Source organism: Oncorhynchus keta, unplaced genomic scaffold, assembly GCF_023373465.1.
Source record: "Oncorhynchus keta strain PuntledgeMale-10-30-2019 unplaced genomic scaffold, Oket_V2 Un_contig_7800_pilon_pilon, whole genome shotgun sequence".
In the NCBI taxonomy this organism is placed as follows: Eukaryota; Metazoa; Chordata; class Actinopteri; order Salmoniformes; family Salmonidae; genus Oncorhynchus; species Oncorhynchus keta.
Window position 1 is genome coordinate 35,001 of NW_026289684.1, and position 20,000 is coordinate 55,000.

The following is a 20,000-nucleotide window of genomic DNA, read 5'->3' on the forward strand; positions in this document are numbered from 1 at the left end:
CTTATCACATCACATCATATCATATCATATCACATAATATCATATCATATCACATTATATCATATCTTATCTTATTACATCACATCATATCATATCATATCACATAATATCATATCATATCATTATATCATATCTTATCTTATCACATCATCATCGCATCACATCACATCACATCACATCACATCACATCACATCATATCATATCATATCATATCATATCATATCACATCATATTACATCATATCATATCATATCATATCCTTATCACATCACATCATAACACATCATATCATATCATATCATATCACATCATATCACATCATATCATCATATCACATCATATCACATCATATCATATCATATCATATCACATCATAACACATCACATCCCATGCAGTCTCATCTGGTCTCCTCTGGTCTCATCTGGTCTCCTTTGGTCTCGTCTGGTCTCATCTGGTCTTGTCTGGTCTCCTCTGGTCTCATCTGGTCTCCTCTGGTCTCATCTGGTCTCCTTTGGTCTCGTCTGGTCTCATCTGGTCTCCTCTGGTCTCATCTGGTCTCCTCTGGTCTCATCTGGTCTCCTCTGGTCTCCTCTGGTCTCATCTGGTCTCCTCTGGTCTCATCTGGTCTCCTCTGGTCTCCTCTGGTCTCATCTGGTCTCCTCTGGTCTCGTCTGGTCTCATCTGGTCTCCTCTGGTCTCGTCTGGTCTCATCTGGTCTCCTCTGGTCTCATCTGGTCTCCTCTGGTCTCATCTGGTCTCCTCTGGTCTCGTCTGGTCTCATTTGGTCTCCTCTGGTCTCATCTGGTCTCCTCTGGTCTCATCTGGTCTCCTCTGGTCTCATCTGGTCTCCTCTGGTCTCGTCTGGTCTCATCTGGTCTCATCTGGTCTCCTCTGGTCTCCTCTGGTCTCATCTGGTCTCCTCTGGTCTCGTCTGGTCTCATCTGGTCTCATCTCGTCTCCTCTGGTCTCTCTGGTCTCATCTGGTCTCCTCTGGTCTCGTCTGGTCTCGTCTGGTCTCATCTAGTCTCCTCTGGTCTCCTCTGGTCTCCTTTGGTCTCCTCTGGTCTCATCTGCTCGTCTGGTCTCATCTGGTCTCATCTGGTCTCATTTGGTCTCCTCTGGTCTCATCTGGTTTCATCTGTCCTCTGGTCTCATCTGGTCTCCTCTGGTCTCGTCTTGTCTCATCTGGTCTTGTTGGTCTCCTCTGGTCTCCTTTGGTCTCCTCTGGTCTCATCTGCTCGTCTGGTCTCATCTGGTCTCATCTGGTCTTGTCTGGTCTCATCTGGTCTCCTCTGGTATCATCGGGTCTCGTCTGGTCTCATCTGGTCTCCTCTGGTCTCATCTGGTCTCGTCTGGTCTCATCTGGTCTCCCTCTGGTCCATCTGGTCTCGTCTGAGTGTTGTTGATGTTTCTAGGCTGTGGTCTGAATGTGACCTGTGACCAGTTGTGTATAACAGGACAATCCAGGCTGAGACACTGCTCTGAGACTCCAGTTACCCAGTCTGTCCTACTGAGACTCCAGTTACCCAGTCTGTTCTACAGAGACTCCAGTTACCCAGTCTGTTCTACTGAGACTCCAGTTACCCAGTCTGTTCTACTGAGACTCCAGTTACCCAGTCTGTTCTACTGAGACTCCAGTTACCCAGTCTGTTCTACTGAGACTCCAGTTACCCAGTCTGTTCTACTGAGACTCCAGTTACCCAGTCTGTTCTACTGAGACTCCAGTTACCCAGTCTATTCTACTGAGACTCCAGTTACTCAGTCTGTTCTACTGAGACTCCTGCTCTGAGACTCCAGTTACCCAGTCTGTTCTACTGAGACTCCAGTTACTCAGTCTGTTCTACAGAGACTCCAGTTACCCAGTCTGTTCTACTGAGACTCCAGTTACTCAGTCTGTTCTACTGAGACTCCAGTTACCCAGTCTGTTCTATTGAGACTCCAGTTACCCAGTCTGTTCTACTGAGACTCCAGTTACCCAGTCTGTTCTACTGAGACTCCAGTTACCCAGTCTGTTCTACTGAGACTCCAGTTACCCAGTCTGTTCTACTGAGACTCCAGTTACCCAGTCTGTTCTACTGAGACTCCTGTTACCCAGTCTGTTCTACTGAGACTCCAGTTACCCAGTCTGTTCTACTGAGACTCCAGTTACTCAGTCTGTTCTACTGAGACTCCAGTTACCCAGTCTGTTCTACTGAGACTCCAGTTACCCAGTCTGTTCTACTGAGACTCCTGTTACCCAGTCTGGTCTACTGAGACTCCAGTTACCCAGTCTGTTCTACTGAGACTCCAGTTACCCAGTCTGTTCTACTGAGACTCCAGTTACTCAGTCTGTTCTACTGGACTCCAGTTACCCAGTCTGTTCTACTAAGACTCCAGTTACCCAGTCTGTTCTACTGAGACTCCAGTTACCCAGTCTGTTCTACTGAGACTCCAGTTACCCAGTCTGTTCTACTGAGACTCCTGTTACCCAGTCTGGTCTACTGAGACTCCAGTTACCCAGTCTGTTCTACTGAGACTCCAGTTACCCAGTCTGTTCTACTGAGACTCCAGTTACCCAGTCTGTTCTACTGAGACTCCAGTTACCCAGTCTGTTCTACTGAGACTCCAGTTACCCAGTCTGTTCTACTGAGACTCCAGTTACCCAGTCTGTTCTACTGAGACTCCAGTTACCCAGTCTGTTCTACTGAGACTCCAGTTACCCAGTCTGTTCTACTGAGACTCCAGTTACCCAGTCTGTTCTACTGAGACTCCTGTTACCCAGTCTGGTCTACTGAGACTCCAGTTACCCAGTCTGTTCTACTGAGACTCCAGTTACCCAGTCTGTTCTACTGAGACTCCAGTTACCCAGTCTGTTCTACTGAGACTCCAGTTACCCAGTCTGTTCTACTGAGACTCCAGTTACCCAGTCTGTTCTACTGAGACTCCAGTTACCCAGTCTGTTCTACTGAGACTCCACAGTCTGTTCTACTGAGACTCCAGTTACCCAGTCTGTTCTACTGAGACTCCAGTTACCCAGTCTGTTCTACTGAGACAGTTACCCAGTCTGTCTCTGAGACTCCAGTTACCCAGTCTGTTCTACTGAGACTCCAGTTACCCAGTCTGTTCTACTGAGACTCCAGTTACCCAGTCTGTTCTACTGAGACACCTGCTCTGAGACTCCAGTTACCCAGTCTGTTCTACTGAGACTCCAGTTACCCAGTCTGTTCTATTGAGACTCCAGTTACCCAGTCTGTTCTACTGAGACTCCTGTTACCCAGTCTGGTCTACTGAGACTCCAGTTACCCAGTCTGTTCTACTGAGACTCCAGTTACCCAGTCTGTTCTACTGAGACTCCAGTTACCCAGTCTGTTCTACTGAGACTCCAGTTACCCAGTCTGTTCTACTGAGACTCCTGCTCTGAGACTCCAGTTAAACACTTTTAACATAGGCCAGGCCCTGTTGTTACCTCATATCCCAGCGATAATGCTTTGCATTATACCTGGGAAGAAAATACTTACATTTCCTCAACTTGCCATTGGCTCAACCATTGGATACTCCAAGGCCATTGGCTCAACCATTGATTCTCCAAGGCCATTGGCTCAACCATTGGATACCCCAAGGCCATTGGCTCAACCATTGATACTCCAAGGCCATTGGCTCAACCATTGGATACTCCAAGGCCATTGGCTCAACCATTGGATACCCAAGGCCATTGGCTCAACCATTGGCTCAAGGCCATTGGATACCCCAAGGCCATTGGCTCATACCATTGATACCCCAAGGCCATTGGCTCAACCATTGATGCCCCAAGGCCATTGGCTCAACCATTGGATACTCCAAGGCCATTGGCTCAACCATTGATACTCCAAGGCCATTGGCTAAACTTACCCCAAGGCAAACTACTAGCCCACACAGCTACAAGGAAACCTCCAGCCTAATACATTTATCTGACTTGGTGAAAATCGATGCACATAACTTGCTTACCACTTTTTCCAAGTGATTTCTTCCTTCACAGACTCCATGAAACGATGACCTCTTCCTAAATATTTGGTGGAATTATTAATTTGGTGTATATTTTCCTAGAGGGCGGCTCAACTTACCCCCTTATACATCTAGTTTCCCCCCCAATGTAACCCTGCACTTTTGCAGAATCCTGAGAAGAGACTTCATTTTTAACTTCCAGGGATGAGTCAGGGGAATTGACAGAAACTGATAAGATTATTTTATCTACGTTATCAAGAAAGGCTTGTTGTGTCTAGGTCAAATGAAAAAGCTCTGATTCAGCAGTATAAAATGATTAATGTATCTTCCAGCACAGGACATTTGCCCCCTAAACCCCCACTGTGGTTGACAGTATTCCTTCCCTGAGTCGTTTTGCAATAGAGAAGAAGATAAACAAAGCCACGTGTTGCGGCACAGTTTCCAAAAGGGGGAGGAGCTCAAGTGTTGACTTTCCGGATTGTTCACAGGAGAATAAAACGGGCCGCTGCGCAGTCACAATACCAGACGACACATCAGACACTTTATTGAAGACCAGACGGGAGACAAAAACAAACCTGTATCTTACAACATTTAACGTTCTTCAACATAAAGTCAGAACTATCATTTTCTTTCGGCGTTGTTGATTTTTAAACGGTCGAGAATGCCTTTTCTAGGACAGGATTGGCGGTCCCCGGGTCAGAGCTGGGTTAAAACTGAAGAAGGATGGAAAAACTATTCTTTAGACGACAAAAACAGCAATGACTCAGACGTGAGGTCAGTATCGGAAACTGAATGTATTGTTTTGTTGTGTTTGTGCTTCCTGATACATGTTGTCTTGAGCAGCATCGACACCAGCTAGTGACATCGAGAACAACTGAAGTGCGCCATCAAGTTATCCAAGGAGTTTTCCCATGAAATGCTCTGAGAGCGATAGAGAGAGAGACACTTTTATTTATTATCTAGTTCACTTGCGTTGGCAATGTTAACATATAATTCCCATACCAATAAAGCCCCTTGAATTGAGAGATTGCGGCAGGGGGACAGAGAAGGAGAAAAAATATATACATATTGACAATTTGATATCCAGTCTACCTGTAAAATAAGCGATAAATAGATAGATAGAAACCTAATGTGACGTTACTCACAATACGGTATTCGCTCTTGCTGTTATACTACGGCTAAGCAGGAGACGTTATTGTGTTGTTATTGTGTGTTTTTGAGCCTGTGTTCCTACTCGTTAATCATTGTGCTATAAATAACTACTGTGCAAGTGATGGGATTAGACGACGTCTGTTGTAATTACAGTGGATCCTGACTCCAGGCAGTTTGAAGCCAACTATATGCCTACCTGTTTGGAAAAACCATAGTATCATCTCAAATGAGCCATTTTTAAAAACATTTCATACAATGATAAAACTCAAATTTAGCTTTTTGTACGCCAGATATGTAACTGGGTGTATAGTCTGTCTTCCAGCTATGGTTAACAGGATGTATGGTCTGTCTTCCAGCTATGGTTAACAGAATGTATGGTCTCTTTTCCAGCTATGGCTAACAGGATGTATGGTCTGTCTTCCAGCTATTGCTAACAGGATGTATGGTCTGTCTTCCAGCTATTGCTAACAGGATGTATGGTCTGTCTTCCAGCTATTGCTAACAGGATGTATGGTCTGTCTTCCAGCTATTGCTAACAGGATGTATGGTCTGTCTTCCAGCTATTGCTAACAGGATGTATGGTCTGTCTTCCAGCTATTGCTAACAGGATGTATGGTCTGTCTTCCAGCTATTGCTAACAGGATGTATGGTCTGTCTTCCAGCTATTGCTAACAGGGTGTATGGTCTGTCTTCCAGCTATTGCTAACAGGATGTATGGTCTGTCTTCCAGCTATTGTAAAACGATGCTTCCAGGAGAATCTGCGGCTGTCTGTTACCAGCTGGCAGCTAAGAAGAGAAGGAAAGACTTCATGAACAACAACGCAAAGATTCCCTGTAAGTTTAACCTACAGTATTACAGTACCGGCCAATGACATCATAAAGACATTTTACACAGGAAATGGTCATCTCCACGGTGATAACACACTCTCCTTTTTCTCTCAGATTTCCACAAAGAGAAATGGATTTACGTTCACAAAGGAAGCACTAAAGAGGTAAGGAAAGGAAGGAAGGAAAGGAAGGAAAGGAAAGGAAGGAAAGGAAGGAAAGGAAAGAAAGGAAAGAAAGGAAAGGAAGGAAAGGAAGGAAAGGAAGGAAAGGAAAGAAAGGAAGGAAGGAAAGGAAGGAAAGGAAAGGAAGGAAGGAAGGAAGGAAGGGAGGGAAGGAAAGGAAGGAAGGAAGGGGAAAGGAAGGAAGAAAGGAAGGGAGGAAAGGAAGGGAGGGAAGGGAGGAAAGGAAGGGAGGAAGGAAGGGAGGAAAGGAAGGGAGGAAAGGAAGGAAGGAAAGGAAGGAAGGAAAGGGAAAGGAAGGAAGGAAGGGAGGAAGGAAGGAAAGGAAAGGAAGGAAAGGAAAGGAAAAGGAAAGGAAGGAAGGAAAGGAAGGAAAGGAAGGAAAGGAAGGAAGGAATCATAAGGGAAGGAAGGAAAGGAAGGAAGGAAAGGAAGGAAGGAAAGGAAGGAAAGGAAAGGAAGGAAGGAAAGGAAGGAAAGGAAGGAAGGAAAGGGAAGGAAAGGAAGGAAGGGAAGGAAGGAAGGGAAGGAAGGAAGGGAAGGAAGGAAGGGAAGGAAGGGAAGGAAGGAAGGAAGGAAGGAAGGAAGGAAGGAAGGGGAGGGAGGGAGGGAGGGAAAGGAAAGGAAAGGAAAGGAAAGGGAAGGGAAGGAAGGAAAGGAAGGAAGGACTGTCTCTTTATTAACATAAACAGTCACAGTATACCCTGTTGCCCGTTGAACCAGACACTAATACCCGATGGTCCTAATTATCCCAGCGTCATGGTTACTGCACTCTGGGAGAAGCGTTCAACCGGCTGGACTTCTGCAGCGCCATCAAGGACAACCGGAGGTTCAACTATGTCGTACGGGTGGGTTGACTTCTCCCTTCTACTTCTGTGTTAAATCATCATGAAGGGATTCCTATGAGATGGACAATAAAGTTATGTTCCCATCTGAGGATCCTACGAGATGGGAACATAACTTTATTGTCCATCTGATGGGATCATGAGATGGGACAATATTGTCCATCGGGGATTTATGAGATAGGAACATCTTTATTGTCCATCTGAGGATTCCTATGAGATAGGAACATAACTTTATTGTCCATCTGAGGATTCCTATGAGATGGGAACATAACTTTATTGTCCATCTGAGGATTCCTATGAGATGGGAACATAACTTTATTGTCCATCTGAGGATTCCTATGAGATGGGAACATAACTTTATTGTCCATCTGAGGATTCCTATGAGATGGGAACATAACTATTGTCCATCTGAGGATTCCTACGAGATGGGAACATAACTTTATTGTCCATCTGAGGATTCCATGAGATGGGAACATAACTTTATTGTCCATCTGGAGGATTCCTATGAGATGGGAACATAACTTTATTGTCCATCTGAGGATTCCTATGAGATGGAACATAACTTTATTGTCCATCTGAGGATTCCTATGAGATTGGAATATAACTTTATTGTCCATCTGAGGATTCCCATGAGATGGGAACATAACTTTATTGTCCATCGGGGGATGTGAATTGTCCTTCGGCGTCACCTTAGGAAAATGACAAATATGACATTGTGCATTCATACTAATGTATTGTTGAACATTAAAGGGTGTTACCATAGAGAGTAGGAGTTTTAAAGGGTTAACCTCAGACACAGTACTGAGGGGTGTTTTAAAGGGCTGTGTTATGTTCTGGGCGTGTAGGTCTCTTGCTCGCTCTCTTCTCTTCCTTGCTTCACCTTTCTCTTCCTTGCTTCACCTTTCTCTCTCTGCTTCACCTTTCTCTCTCTGCTTCACCTTTCTCTCTCTGCTGTCTCTTTCTCTCTCTGCTGTCTCTTTCTCTCTCTCTGCTGTCTCTTTCTCTCTCTCTCTCTGCTGTCTCTTTCTCTCTCTCTCTCTGCTGTCTCTTTCTCTCTCTCTCTCTGCTGTCTCTTTCTCTCTCTCTGCTGTCTCTTTCTTTCTCTCTCTCTCTCTCTGCTGCTGTCTCTTTCTCTCTCTCTCTCTCTCTGTGTCTCTTTCTCTCTCTCTCTCTCTCTCTGTGTCTCTTTCTCTCTCTCTCTCTCTCTGCGAGAGAGTCTCTTTCTCTCTCTCTGCTCTCTCTCTGCTGTCTCCCTCTTTCTCTCTCTCTCTCTCTCTCTGCTGTGTCCCTTTCTCTCTCTCTCTGTCTCTCTGTCTCTCTCTCTGGGCCTTATCACTTCTCTCCAGACAAGAGGCTCTTTGGAGATATTCTCTTAACTCACAGCTTCTCTGCTGAGGGAGCGATCATGAGAGAGACTCTGCTGTGTCTTTTCTCTTAGTCTCTCTCTCTCTAGTGGAAATGGAGACACAACCTCGTTGATGGTTCTCTAGTCTAGAGAGATACTGCTGTGACCTTTGGTGGTCTGCTTTGAACACACTCTCTCTCTCTCTGTTGATTTAAAGAGAACTAGAACAGTAAGTACAGACGTTCATCAGAATTGTGTGTGTGTGTGTGTGTGTGTCTAACTGTGTGTGTGTGTGGCTGTGTGTGTGTGTGTGTTACTGCAGCATGATATTAGTGAGGTTCTCGTTTACACCACACAGATCAGGTTTACCACTGCGTCCCAAATGGCACCCTATTCCCTATATAATGTAGTGCACTAATTTGAGTGGACGTATTCCCTATAAATGTGGCACTTTGTCTGCTGTGTGGAGGCGGGACCCCAAATGGCACTGTATTCCCTATATAATGTAGTGCACTACTTTTTAAGCCCATGCTGGGTGACACAACGATCATGGAAACACAGCTGTGTGTTGATCTATTAGGCAATACTCTCTGGGTTAGTGGAAATGGAGACACAACCTACGTTGATGGTTAGTTAGTGTAGAGTGGAGGCTATAACACACACACACACACACACACACACAATGTCCTGACCTACTGTAGAGTGGAGGCTATAAGTACACACACACACACACACAATGTCCTGATCTACAGGCACACACAGTACACACACACACACACACACAATGTCCTGATCTACTGTAGAGTGGAGGCTATAAGTACACACACACACACACACACACACAATCCTGATCTGTAGAGTGGAGGCTATAAGTACACACACACACACAATACTGATCTACTGTGGAGTGGAGGCTATAAGTACACACACACACACACACAATACACAATGTCTGATCTACTGTAGAGTGGAGGCTATAAGTACACACACACACACACACACACACACACACACACACACACAATGTCCTGATCTACTGTAGAGTGGAGGCTATAAGTACACACACACACACACACACAAGAACAATGTACACACATCTACTGTAGAGTGGAGGCTATAAGTACACACACACTATAAGTACACACACACACACACACACACACACAATGTCCTGATTCCTAGGGCTATAAGAGTGGATCTACTGTAGAGTGGAAGCTAAGTACACACACACACACACACACACAATGTCCTGATCTACTGTTAGAGTGGAGGCTATAAGTACACACACACACACACAATGTCCTGACTACTGTAGACACACACACACACACACACAATGTCCTGATCTACTGTAGAGTGGAGGCTATAACACACACACACACACACACACACACACAATGTAACACACACACACACACACACACAATGTCCTGATACTGTAGAGTGGAGGCTATAAGTACACACACACACACACACACACACACACACACACACACACACACACACACACACACACACACACAATGTCCTGATCTACTGTAGAGTGGAGGCTATAAGTACACACACACACACACAATGTCCTGATCTACTGTAGAGTGGAGGCTATAAGTACACACACACACACACACACACACAATGTCAGACACACACACACACACATGTCTGACACAGAGTGGAGGCTATGTACACACACACCTGATCTACTGTAGAGTGGAGGCTATAAGTACACACACACACACACACACACACAATGTCCTGATCTACTGTAGAGTGGAGGCTATAAGTACACACACACACACACACACAATGTCCTGATCTACTGTAGAGTGGAGGCTATAAGTACACACACACACACACACACACACACACACACACACACAGGCATACATCTGCTGTAGAGTGGACACACACACACACACACACAATGTCCTGATCTACTGTAGAGTGGAGGCTATAAGTACACACACAATGTCCTGATCTACAGAGTGGAGGCTATAAGTACACACACACACACACACACACACAATGTCAGACTGATCCTGACACTGTGTTGGACTAGATGCTGTGGTGTACACTGTGTTGGACAGATGCTGGGTGTACTGTGTTGGACTAGACTGGGGTGTACACTGTGTTTTAGACATGCTGTGGTGTACACACACTAGATACACACAGATACACCTAGATGCTGGGGTGTACACTGTGTTGGACTAGATGCTGTGGGTACACTGTGTTGGATAGATGCTGTGGTGTACACTGTGTTGGACTAGATGCTGGGTGTACACTGTGTTGGACTAGATGCACACTGTGTTGGACTAGATGCTGGGGTGTACACACAGATGCTGTGGTGTACACTGTGTTAGACTAGATGCTGTGGTGTACACTGTGTTGGACTAGATGCTGGGGTGTACACTGTGTTGGACTAGATGCTGTGGTGTACACTGTGTTTAGACTAGATGCTGGGGTGTACACTGTGTTTAGACATGCTGGGGTGTACACTGTGTTGGACTAGATGCTGGGGTGTACACAATGTCCTAGATCTACTGGTAGAGTGGGGTGTACAGGACTAGATAAGTGTACACTGTGTTGGACTAGATGCTGTGGTGTACACTGTGTTAGACTAGATGCACACACAGATGTCAGACTGTGTTAGACTAGATGCTGTGGTGTACACTGTGTTGGACTAGATGCTGTGGTGTACACTGTGTTGGACTAGATGCTGGGGTGTACACTGTGTTGGACTAGATGCTGTGGTGTACACTGTGTTGGACTAGATGCTGTGGTGTATGCTGTGGTGTACACTGTGTTGGACTAGATGCTGTGGTGTACACTGTGTTGGACTAGATGCTGTGTGTAACTAGATGTTGGTGTGGACTAGATGCTGTGGTGTACACTGTGTTAGACTAGATGCTGTGGTGTACACTGTGTTAGACTAGATGCTGTGGTGTACACTGTGTTAGACTAGATGCTGTGGTGTACACTGTGTTGGACTAGATGCTGTGGTGTACACTGTGTTGGACTAGATGCTGTGGTACACTGTGTTAGACTAGATGCTGGTGTACACTGTGTTTAGACTAGATGCTGTGGTGTACACTGTGTTAGACTAGATGCTGTGGTGTACACTGTGTTAGACTAGATGCTGTGGTGTACACTGTGTTGGACTAGATGCTGTGGTGTACACTGTGTTGACTAGATGCTGGGTGTACACTAGATGCTGTGGTGTACACTGTGTTAGACTAGATGCTGTGGTGTACACTGTGTTAGACTAGATGCTGGGGTGTACACTGTGTTAGACTAGATGCTGGGGTGTACACTGTGTTAGACTAGATGCTGTGGTGTACACTGTGTTAGACTAGATGCTGTGGTGTACACTGTGTTGACTGATGCTGTAGTGTACACTGTGTTGGACTAGATGCTGTGGTGTACACTGTGTTAGACTAGATGCTGTGGTGTACACTTGGATGCTGGTGTACACTGTGTTAGACTAGATGCTGGGTGTACACTGTGTTAGACTAGATGCTGGGTGTACACTGTGTTAGACTAGATGCTGTGGTGTACACTGTGTTAGACTAGATGCTGTGGTGTACACTGTGTTAGACTAGATGCTGTGGTGTACACTGTGTTAGACTAGATGCTGGGGTGTACACTGTGTTGGACTAGATGCTGTGGTGTACACTGTGTTAGACTAGATGCTGTGGTGTACACTGTGTTAGACTAGATGCTGTGTACACTGTGTTACTAGACTGGGGTGTACACTGTGTTAGACTAGATGCTGTGGTGTACACTGTGTTAGACTGGTGTACATGCTGTGGTGTACACTGTGTTAGACTAGATGCTGTGGTGTACACTGTGTTAGACTAGATGCTGTGTACACTGTGTTAGACTAGATGCTGGGGTGTACACTGTGTTAGACTAGATGCTGTGGTGTACACTGTGTTAGACTAGATGCTGTGGTGTACACTGTGTTAGACTAGATGCTGTGGTGTACACTGTGTTAGACTAGATGCTGGGGTGTACACTGTGTTAGACTAGATGCTGGGGTGTACACTGTGTTGGACTAGACTAGATGCTAGATGTGGTGTACACTGTGTTAGACTAGATGCTGGGGTGTACACTGTGTTAGACTAGATGCTGGGGTGTACACTGTGTTGTTAGACTAGATGCTGGGGTGTACACTGTGTTGGACTAGACTGTGTTACTGTGTTGGACTATGCTGGGGTGACTGTGTTGCTAGATGCTGGGGTGTACACTGTGTTGGACTAGATGCTGGGGTGTACACTGTGTTAGCTGTGGTGTACACTGTGTTAGACTAGATGCTGGGGTGTACACTGTGTTAGACTAGATGCTGTGGTGTACACTGTGTTAGACTAGATGCTGTGGTGTACACTGTGTTAGACTAGATGCTGTGGTGTACACTGTGTTAGACTAGATGCTGGGGTGTACACTGTGTTAGACTAGATGCTGTGGTGTACACTGTGTTAGACTAGATGCTGTGGTGTACACTGTGTTAGACTAGATGCTGGGGTGTACACTGTGTTAGACTAGACTAGATGCTGCTGGTGTACACTGTGTTAGACTAGATGCTGTGGTGTACACTGTGTTAGACTAGATGCTGGGGTGTACACTGTGTTAGACTAGATGCTGGGGTGTACACTGTGTTAGACTAGATGCTGTGGTGTACACTGTGTTAGACTAGATGCTGTGGTGTACACTGTGTTGGACTAGATGCTGTGGTGTACACTGTGTTAGACTAGATGCTGGGGTGTACACTGTGTTGGACTAGATGCTGTGGTGTACACTGTGTTGGACTAGATGCTGTGGTGTACACTGTGTTAGACTAGATGCTGTGGTGTACACTGTGTTAGACTAGATGCTGTGGTGTACACTGTGTTAGACTAGATGCTGTGTGTACACTGTGTACTAGATGCTGTGTTACTGTGTTAAACTAGATGCTGTGGTGTACTGTGTTAGACTAGATGCTGTGGTGTACACTGTGTTAAGACTAGATGCTGGGGTGTACACTGTGTTAGACTAGATGCTGGGGGTACACTAGATGCTGTGGTGTACACTGTGTTAGACTAGATGCTGTGGTGTACACTGTGTTAGACTAGATGCTGGTGTACACTGTGTTAGACTAGATGCTGTGGTGTACACTGTGTTAGACTAGATGCTGGGGTGTACACTGTGTTAGACTAGATGCTGGGGTGTACACTGTGTTAGACTAGATGCTGTGGTGTACACTGTGTTGGACTAGATGCTGTGGTGTACACTGTGTTGGACTAGATGCTGTGGTGTACACTGTGTTAGACTAGATGCTGTGGTGTACACTGTGTTAGACTAGATGCTGGGGTGTACACTGTGTTAGACTAGATGCTGTGGTGTACACTGTGTTAGACTAGATGCTGTGGTGTACACTGTGTTAGACTAGATGCTGTGGTGTACACTGTGTTAGACTAGATGCTGTGGTGTACACTGTGTTAGACTAGATGCTGGGGTGTACACTGTGTTAGACTAGATGCTGGGGTGTACACTGTGTTAGACTAGATGCTGGGGTGTACACTGTGTTGGACTAGATGCTGTGGTGTACACTGTGTTGGACTAGATGCTGTGGTGTACACTGTGTTGGACTAGATGCTGGGGTGTACACTGTGTTGGACTAGATGCTGGGGTGTACACTGTGTTAGACTAGATGCTGTGGTGTACACTGTGTTGGACTAGATGCTGTGGTGTACACTGTGTTGGACTAGATGCTGGGGTGTACACTGTGTTAGACTAGATGCTGGGGTGTACACTGTGTTGGACTAGAGACACCCTGGAACAGTGTTCTAGTGGCTTCATTAAAGTGACAGGGATACTGTAGGCATGTAAACACACTGGGGGATACACACACACACACACACACACACACACACACACACACACACACACACACACACACACACACACACACACACACACACACTGTGTGTACACTGACTAGATAGGAGTACACTGTGAGACTACAACACTGTGTTAGACTAGACTGTGGTGTACACTGTGTTCCAACTAGATCTTAGTTAGACTAGAACTGTGAGACTAGATGCCCCTTTAGGATTCATGCATAGATGTTCCAACAGTCTGACACTGTTCAGGAGAATGCTGTCTGTGTACACTGAGTCATGATGGGGCTAGAGAGTTCAAGCCAGGTGCAGATAACAGTTTCCAAACACCTCCTCCGTTCCAACAGTCTGATAGAGTTAGAGACCAGGAGACACCTCCTCTGTTCCAACAGTCTGATAGTTAGAGACCAGGAGACACCTGTTCAACTCTAGTAGAGACCAACAGTTCTGCTGATAGATAGAGACCAGGAGACACCTCCTCTGTTCCAACAGTCTGATAGATAGAGACCAGGAGACACCTCCTCTGTTCCAACAGTCTAGATAGAGACCAGGAGAGACCTCCTCTGTTCCAACAGTCTGATAGTAGAGACCAGAGACACCTCCTCTGAGACACCTCCTCTGTTCCAACAGTCTGATAGATAGAGACCAGGAGACACCTCCTCTGTTCCAACAGTCTGATAGATAGAGACCAGGAGACACCTCCTCTGTTCCAACAGTCTGATAGATAGAGACCAGGAGACACCTCCTCTGTTCCAACAGTCTGATAGTTAGAGACCAGGAGACACCTCCTCTGTTCCAACAGTCTGATAGATAGAGACCAGGAGACACCTCCTCTGTTCCAACAGTCTGATAGTTAGAGACCAGGAGACACCTCCTCTGTTCCAACAGTCTGATAGTTAGAGACCAGGAGACAGTTCCAACAGTCCTAGAGACCAGGAGACACCTCCTCTGTTCCAACAGTCTGATAGTTAGAGACCAGGAGACACCTCCTCTGTTCCAACAGTCTGATAGTTAGAGACCAGGAGACACCTCCTCTGTTCCAACAGTCTGAGTCTGATAGTTAGAGACCAGGAGACACCTCCTCTGTTCCAACAGTCTGATAGATAGAGACCAGGAGACACCTCCTCTGTTCCAACAGTCTGATAGATAGAGACCAGGAGACACCTCCTCTGTTCCAACAGTCTGATAGTTAGAGACCAGGAGACACCTCCTCTGTTCCAACAGTCTGATAGATAGAGACCAGGAGACACCTCCTCTGTTCCAACAGTCTGATAGATAGAGACCAGGAGACACCTCCTCTGTTCCAACAGTCTGATAGATAGAGACCAGGAGACACCTCCTCTGTTCCAACAGTCTGATAGATAGAGACCAGGAGACACCTCCTCTGTTCCAACAGTCTGATAGATAGAGACCAGGAGACACCTCCTCTGTTCCAACAGTCTGATAGATAGAGACCTCCTCTGTTCCAGATAGATAGAGACCACCTCCTCTGTTCCAACAGTCTGATAGATAGAGACCAGGAGACACCTCCTCTGTTCCAACAGTCTGATAGTTAGAGACCAGGAGACACCTCCTCTGTTCCAACAGTCTGATAGTTAGAGACCAGGAGACACCTCCTCTGTTCCAACAGTCTGATAGTTAGAGACCAGGAGACACCTCCTCTGTTCCAACAGTCTGATAGTTAGAGACCAGGAGACACCTCCTCTGTTCCAACAGTCTGATAGATAGAGACCAGGAGACACCTCCTCTGTTCCAACAGTCTGATAGTTAGAGACCAGGAGACACCTCCTCTGTTCCAACAGTCTGATAGATAGAGACAGTCTGATAGGAGACACCTCCTCTGTTCCAACAGTCTGATAGTTAGAGACCAGGAGACACCTCCTCTGTTCCAACAGTCTGATAGTTAGAGACCAGGAGACACCTCCTCTGTTCCAACAGTCTGTTCCAACAGTCTGATAGATAGAGACCAGGAGACACCTCCTCTGTTCCAACAGTCTAGTTCCAACAGTCTGATAGATAGAGACCAGGAGACACCTCCTCTGTTCCAACAGTCTGATAGATAGAGACCAGGAGACACCTCCTCTGTTCCAACAGTCTGATAGATAGAGACCAGGAGACACCTCCTCTGTTCCAACAGTCTAGATAGAGACCAGGAGACACCTCCTCTGTTCCAACAGTCTGATAGTTAGAGACCAGGAGACACCTCCTCTGTTCCAACAGTCTGATAGATAGAGACCAGGAGACACCTCCTCTGTTCCAACAGTCTGCTGATAGATAGAGACCAGGAGACACCTCCTCTGTTCCAACAGTCTGATAGATAGAGACCAGGAGACACCTCCTCTGTTCCAACAGTCTGATAGATAGAGACCAGGAGACACCTCCTCTGTTCCAACAGTCTGATAGATAGAGACCAGGAGACACCTCCTCCGTTCCAACAGTCTGCTGATAGATAGAGACCAGGAGACACCTCCTCTGTTCCAACAGTCTGATAGAGACCAGGAGACACCTCCCCCGTTCCAACAGTCTGATAGATAGAGACCAGGAGACACCTCCTCTGTTCCAACAGTCTGATAGATAGAGACCAGGAGACACCTCCTCTGTTCCAACAGTCTGATAGATAGAGACCAGGAGACACCTCCTCTGTTCCCTCTGTTCCAACAGTCTGATAGTTAGTCTGATAGTTAGAGAGACCAGGAGACACCTCCTCTGTTCCAACAGTCTGATAGTTAGAGACCAGGAGACACCTCCTCTGTTCCAACAGTCTGATAGATAGAGACCAGGAGACACCTCCTCTGTTCCAACAGTCTGATAGATAGAGACCAGGAGACACCTCCTCTGTTCCAACAGTCTGATAGATAGAGACCAGGAGACACCTCCTCTGTTCCAACAGTCTGATAGTTAGAGACCAGGAGACACCTCCTCTGTTCCAACAGTCTGATAGTTAGAGACCAGGAGACACCTCCTCTGTTCCAACAGTCTGATAGATAGAGACCAGGAGACACCTCCTCTGTTCCAACAGTCTGATAGATAGAGACCAGGAGACACCTCCTCTGTTCCAACAGTCTGATAGATAGAGACCAGGAGACACCTCCTCTGTTCCAACAGTCTGATAGTTAGAGACCAGGAGACACCTCCTCTGTTCCAACAGTCTGATAGATAGAGACCAGGAGACACCTCCTCTGTTCCAAAGTCTGATAGTTAGAGACCAGGAGACACCTCCTCTCCAACAGTCTGTTCCAACAGTCTGATAGTTAGAGACCAGGAGACACCTCCTCTGTTCCAACAGTCTGATAGATAGAGACCAGGAGACACCTCCTCTGTTCCAACAGTCTGATAGATAGAGACCAGGAGACACCTCCTCTGTTCCAACAGTCTGATAGTTAGAGACCAGGAGACACCTCCTCTGTTCCAACAGTCTGATAGATAGAGACCAGGAGACACCTCCTCTGTTCCAACAGTCTGATAGTTAGAGACCAGGAGACACCTCCTCTGTTCCAACAGTCTGATAGATAGAGACCAGGAGACACCTCCTCTGTTCCAACAGTCTGATAGATAGAGACCAGGAGACACCTCCTCTGTTCCAACAGTCTGATAGATAGAGACCAGGAGACACCTCCTCTGTTCCAACAGTCTGATAGATAGAGACAGTCAGGAGACACCTCCTCTGTTCCAACAGTCTGATAGATAGAGACCAGGAGACACCTCCTCCTCTGTTCCAACAGTCTGATAGATAGAGACCAGGAGACACCTCCTCTGTTCCAACAGTCTGATAGTTAGAGACCAGGAGACACCTCCTCTGTTCCAACAGTCTGATAGATAGAGACCAGGAGACACCTCCTCTGTTCCAACAGTCTGATAGATAGAGACCAGGAGACACCTCCTCTGTTCCAACAGTCTGATAGATAGAGACCAGGAGACACCTCCTCTGTTCCAACAGTCTGATAGTTAGAGACCAGGAGACACCTCCTCTGTTCCAACAGTCTGATAGATAGAGACCAGGAGACACCTCCTCTGTTCCAACAGTCTGATAGATAGAGACCAGGAGACACCTCCTCTGTTCCAACAGTCTGATAGTTAGAGACCAGGAGACACCTCCTCTGTTCCAACAGTCTGATAGTTAGAGACCAGGAGACACCTCCTCTGTTCCAACAGTCTGATAGATAGAGACCAGGAGACACCTCCTCTGTTCCAACAGTCTGATAGTTAGAGACCAGGAGACACCTCCTCTGTTCCAACAGTCTGATAGATAGAGACCAGGAGACACCTCCTCTGTTCCAACAGTCTGATAGTTAGAGACCAGGAGACACCTCCTCTGTTCCAACAGTCTGATAGTTAGAGACCAGGAGACACCTCCTCTGTTCCAACAGTCTGATAGATAGAGACCAGGAGACACCTCCTCTGTTCCAACAGTCTGATAGATAGAGACCAGGAGACACCTCCTCTGTTCCAACAGTCTGATAGATAGAGACCAGGAGACACCTCCTCTGTTCCAACAGTCTGATAGATAGAGACCAGGAGACACCTCCTCTGTTCAGTCAACAGTCTGTTCCAACATAGTTAGAGACCAGGAGACACCTCCTCTGTTCCAACAGTCTAGAGACCAGGAGACACCTCCTCTGTTCCAACAGTCTGATAGTTAGAGACCAGGAGACACCTCCTCTGTTCCAACAGTCTGATAGTTAGAGACCAGGAGACACCTCCTCTGTTCCAACAGTCTGATAGATAGAGACCAGGAGACACCTCCTCTGTTCCAACAGTCTGATAGATAGAGACCAGGAGACACCTCCTCTGTTCCAACAGTCTGATAGTTAGAGACCAGGAGACACCTCCTCTGTTCCAACAGTCTGATAGTTAGAGACCAGGAGACACCTCCTCTGTTCCAACAGTCTGATAGATAGAGACCAGGAGACACCTCCTCTGACCTCCTCCGTTCCAACAGTCTGATAGTTAGAGACCAGGAGACACCTCCTCTGTTCCAACAGTCTGATAGTTAGAGACCAGGAGACACTCTGTTCCAACTCTGTTCCAACAGTCTGATAGATAGAGACCAGGAGACACCTCCTCTGTTCCAACAGTCTGATAGTTAGAGACCAGGAGACACCTCCTCTGTTCCAACAGTCTGATAGTTAGAGACCAGGAGACACCTCCTCTGTTCCAACAGTCTGATAGTTAGAGACCAGGAGACACCTCCTCTGTTCCAACAGTCTGATAGATAGAGACCAGGAGACACCTCCTCTGTTCCAACAGTCTGATAGATAGAGACCAGGAGACACCTCCTCTGTTCCAACAGTCTGATAGTTAGAGACCAGGAGACACCTCCTCTGTTCCAACAGTCTGATAGTTAGAGACCAGGAGACACCTCCTCTGTTCCAACAGTCTAGAGACCAGGAGACACCTCCTCTGTTCCAACAGATAGAGACCAGGAGACACTCTGTTCCAACAGTCTGTTCCAACAGTCTGATAGTTAGAGACCAGGAGACACCTCCTCTGTTCCAACAGTCTGATAGATAGAGACCAGGAGACACCTCCTCTGTTCCAACAGTCTGATAGATTAGAGACCTCCTCTGTTCCAACAGTCTGATAGATAGAGACCAGGAGACACCTCCTCTGTTCCAACAGTCTGATAGATAGAGACCAGGAGACACCTCCTCTGTTCCAACAGTCTGATAGTTAGAGACCAGGAGACACCTCCTCTGTTCCAACAGTCTGATAGATAGAGACCAGGAGACACCTCCTCTGTTCCAACAGTCTGATAGATAGAGACCAGGAGACACCTCCTCTGTTCCAACAGTCTGATAGTTAGAGACCAGGAG

The 20,000-nt window shown here is 46.5% G+C and overlaps 1 pseudogene; it reads left to right on the plus strand.

Annotated features, from left to right (window-relative positions):
- The first annotated feature begins 4,446 nt into the window (after positions 1–4,446).
- The window catches only part of LOC127926554 (F-box only protein 32-like), a 27,890-nt pseudogene continuing 12,336 nt past the window's right edge, over positions 4,447–20,000 (plus strand).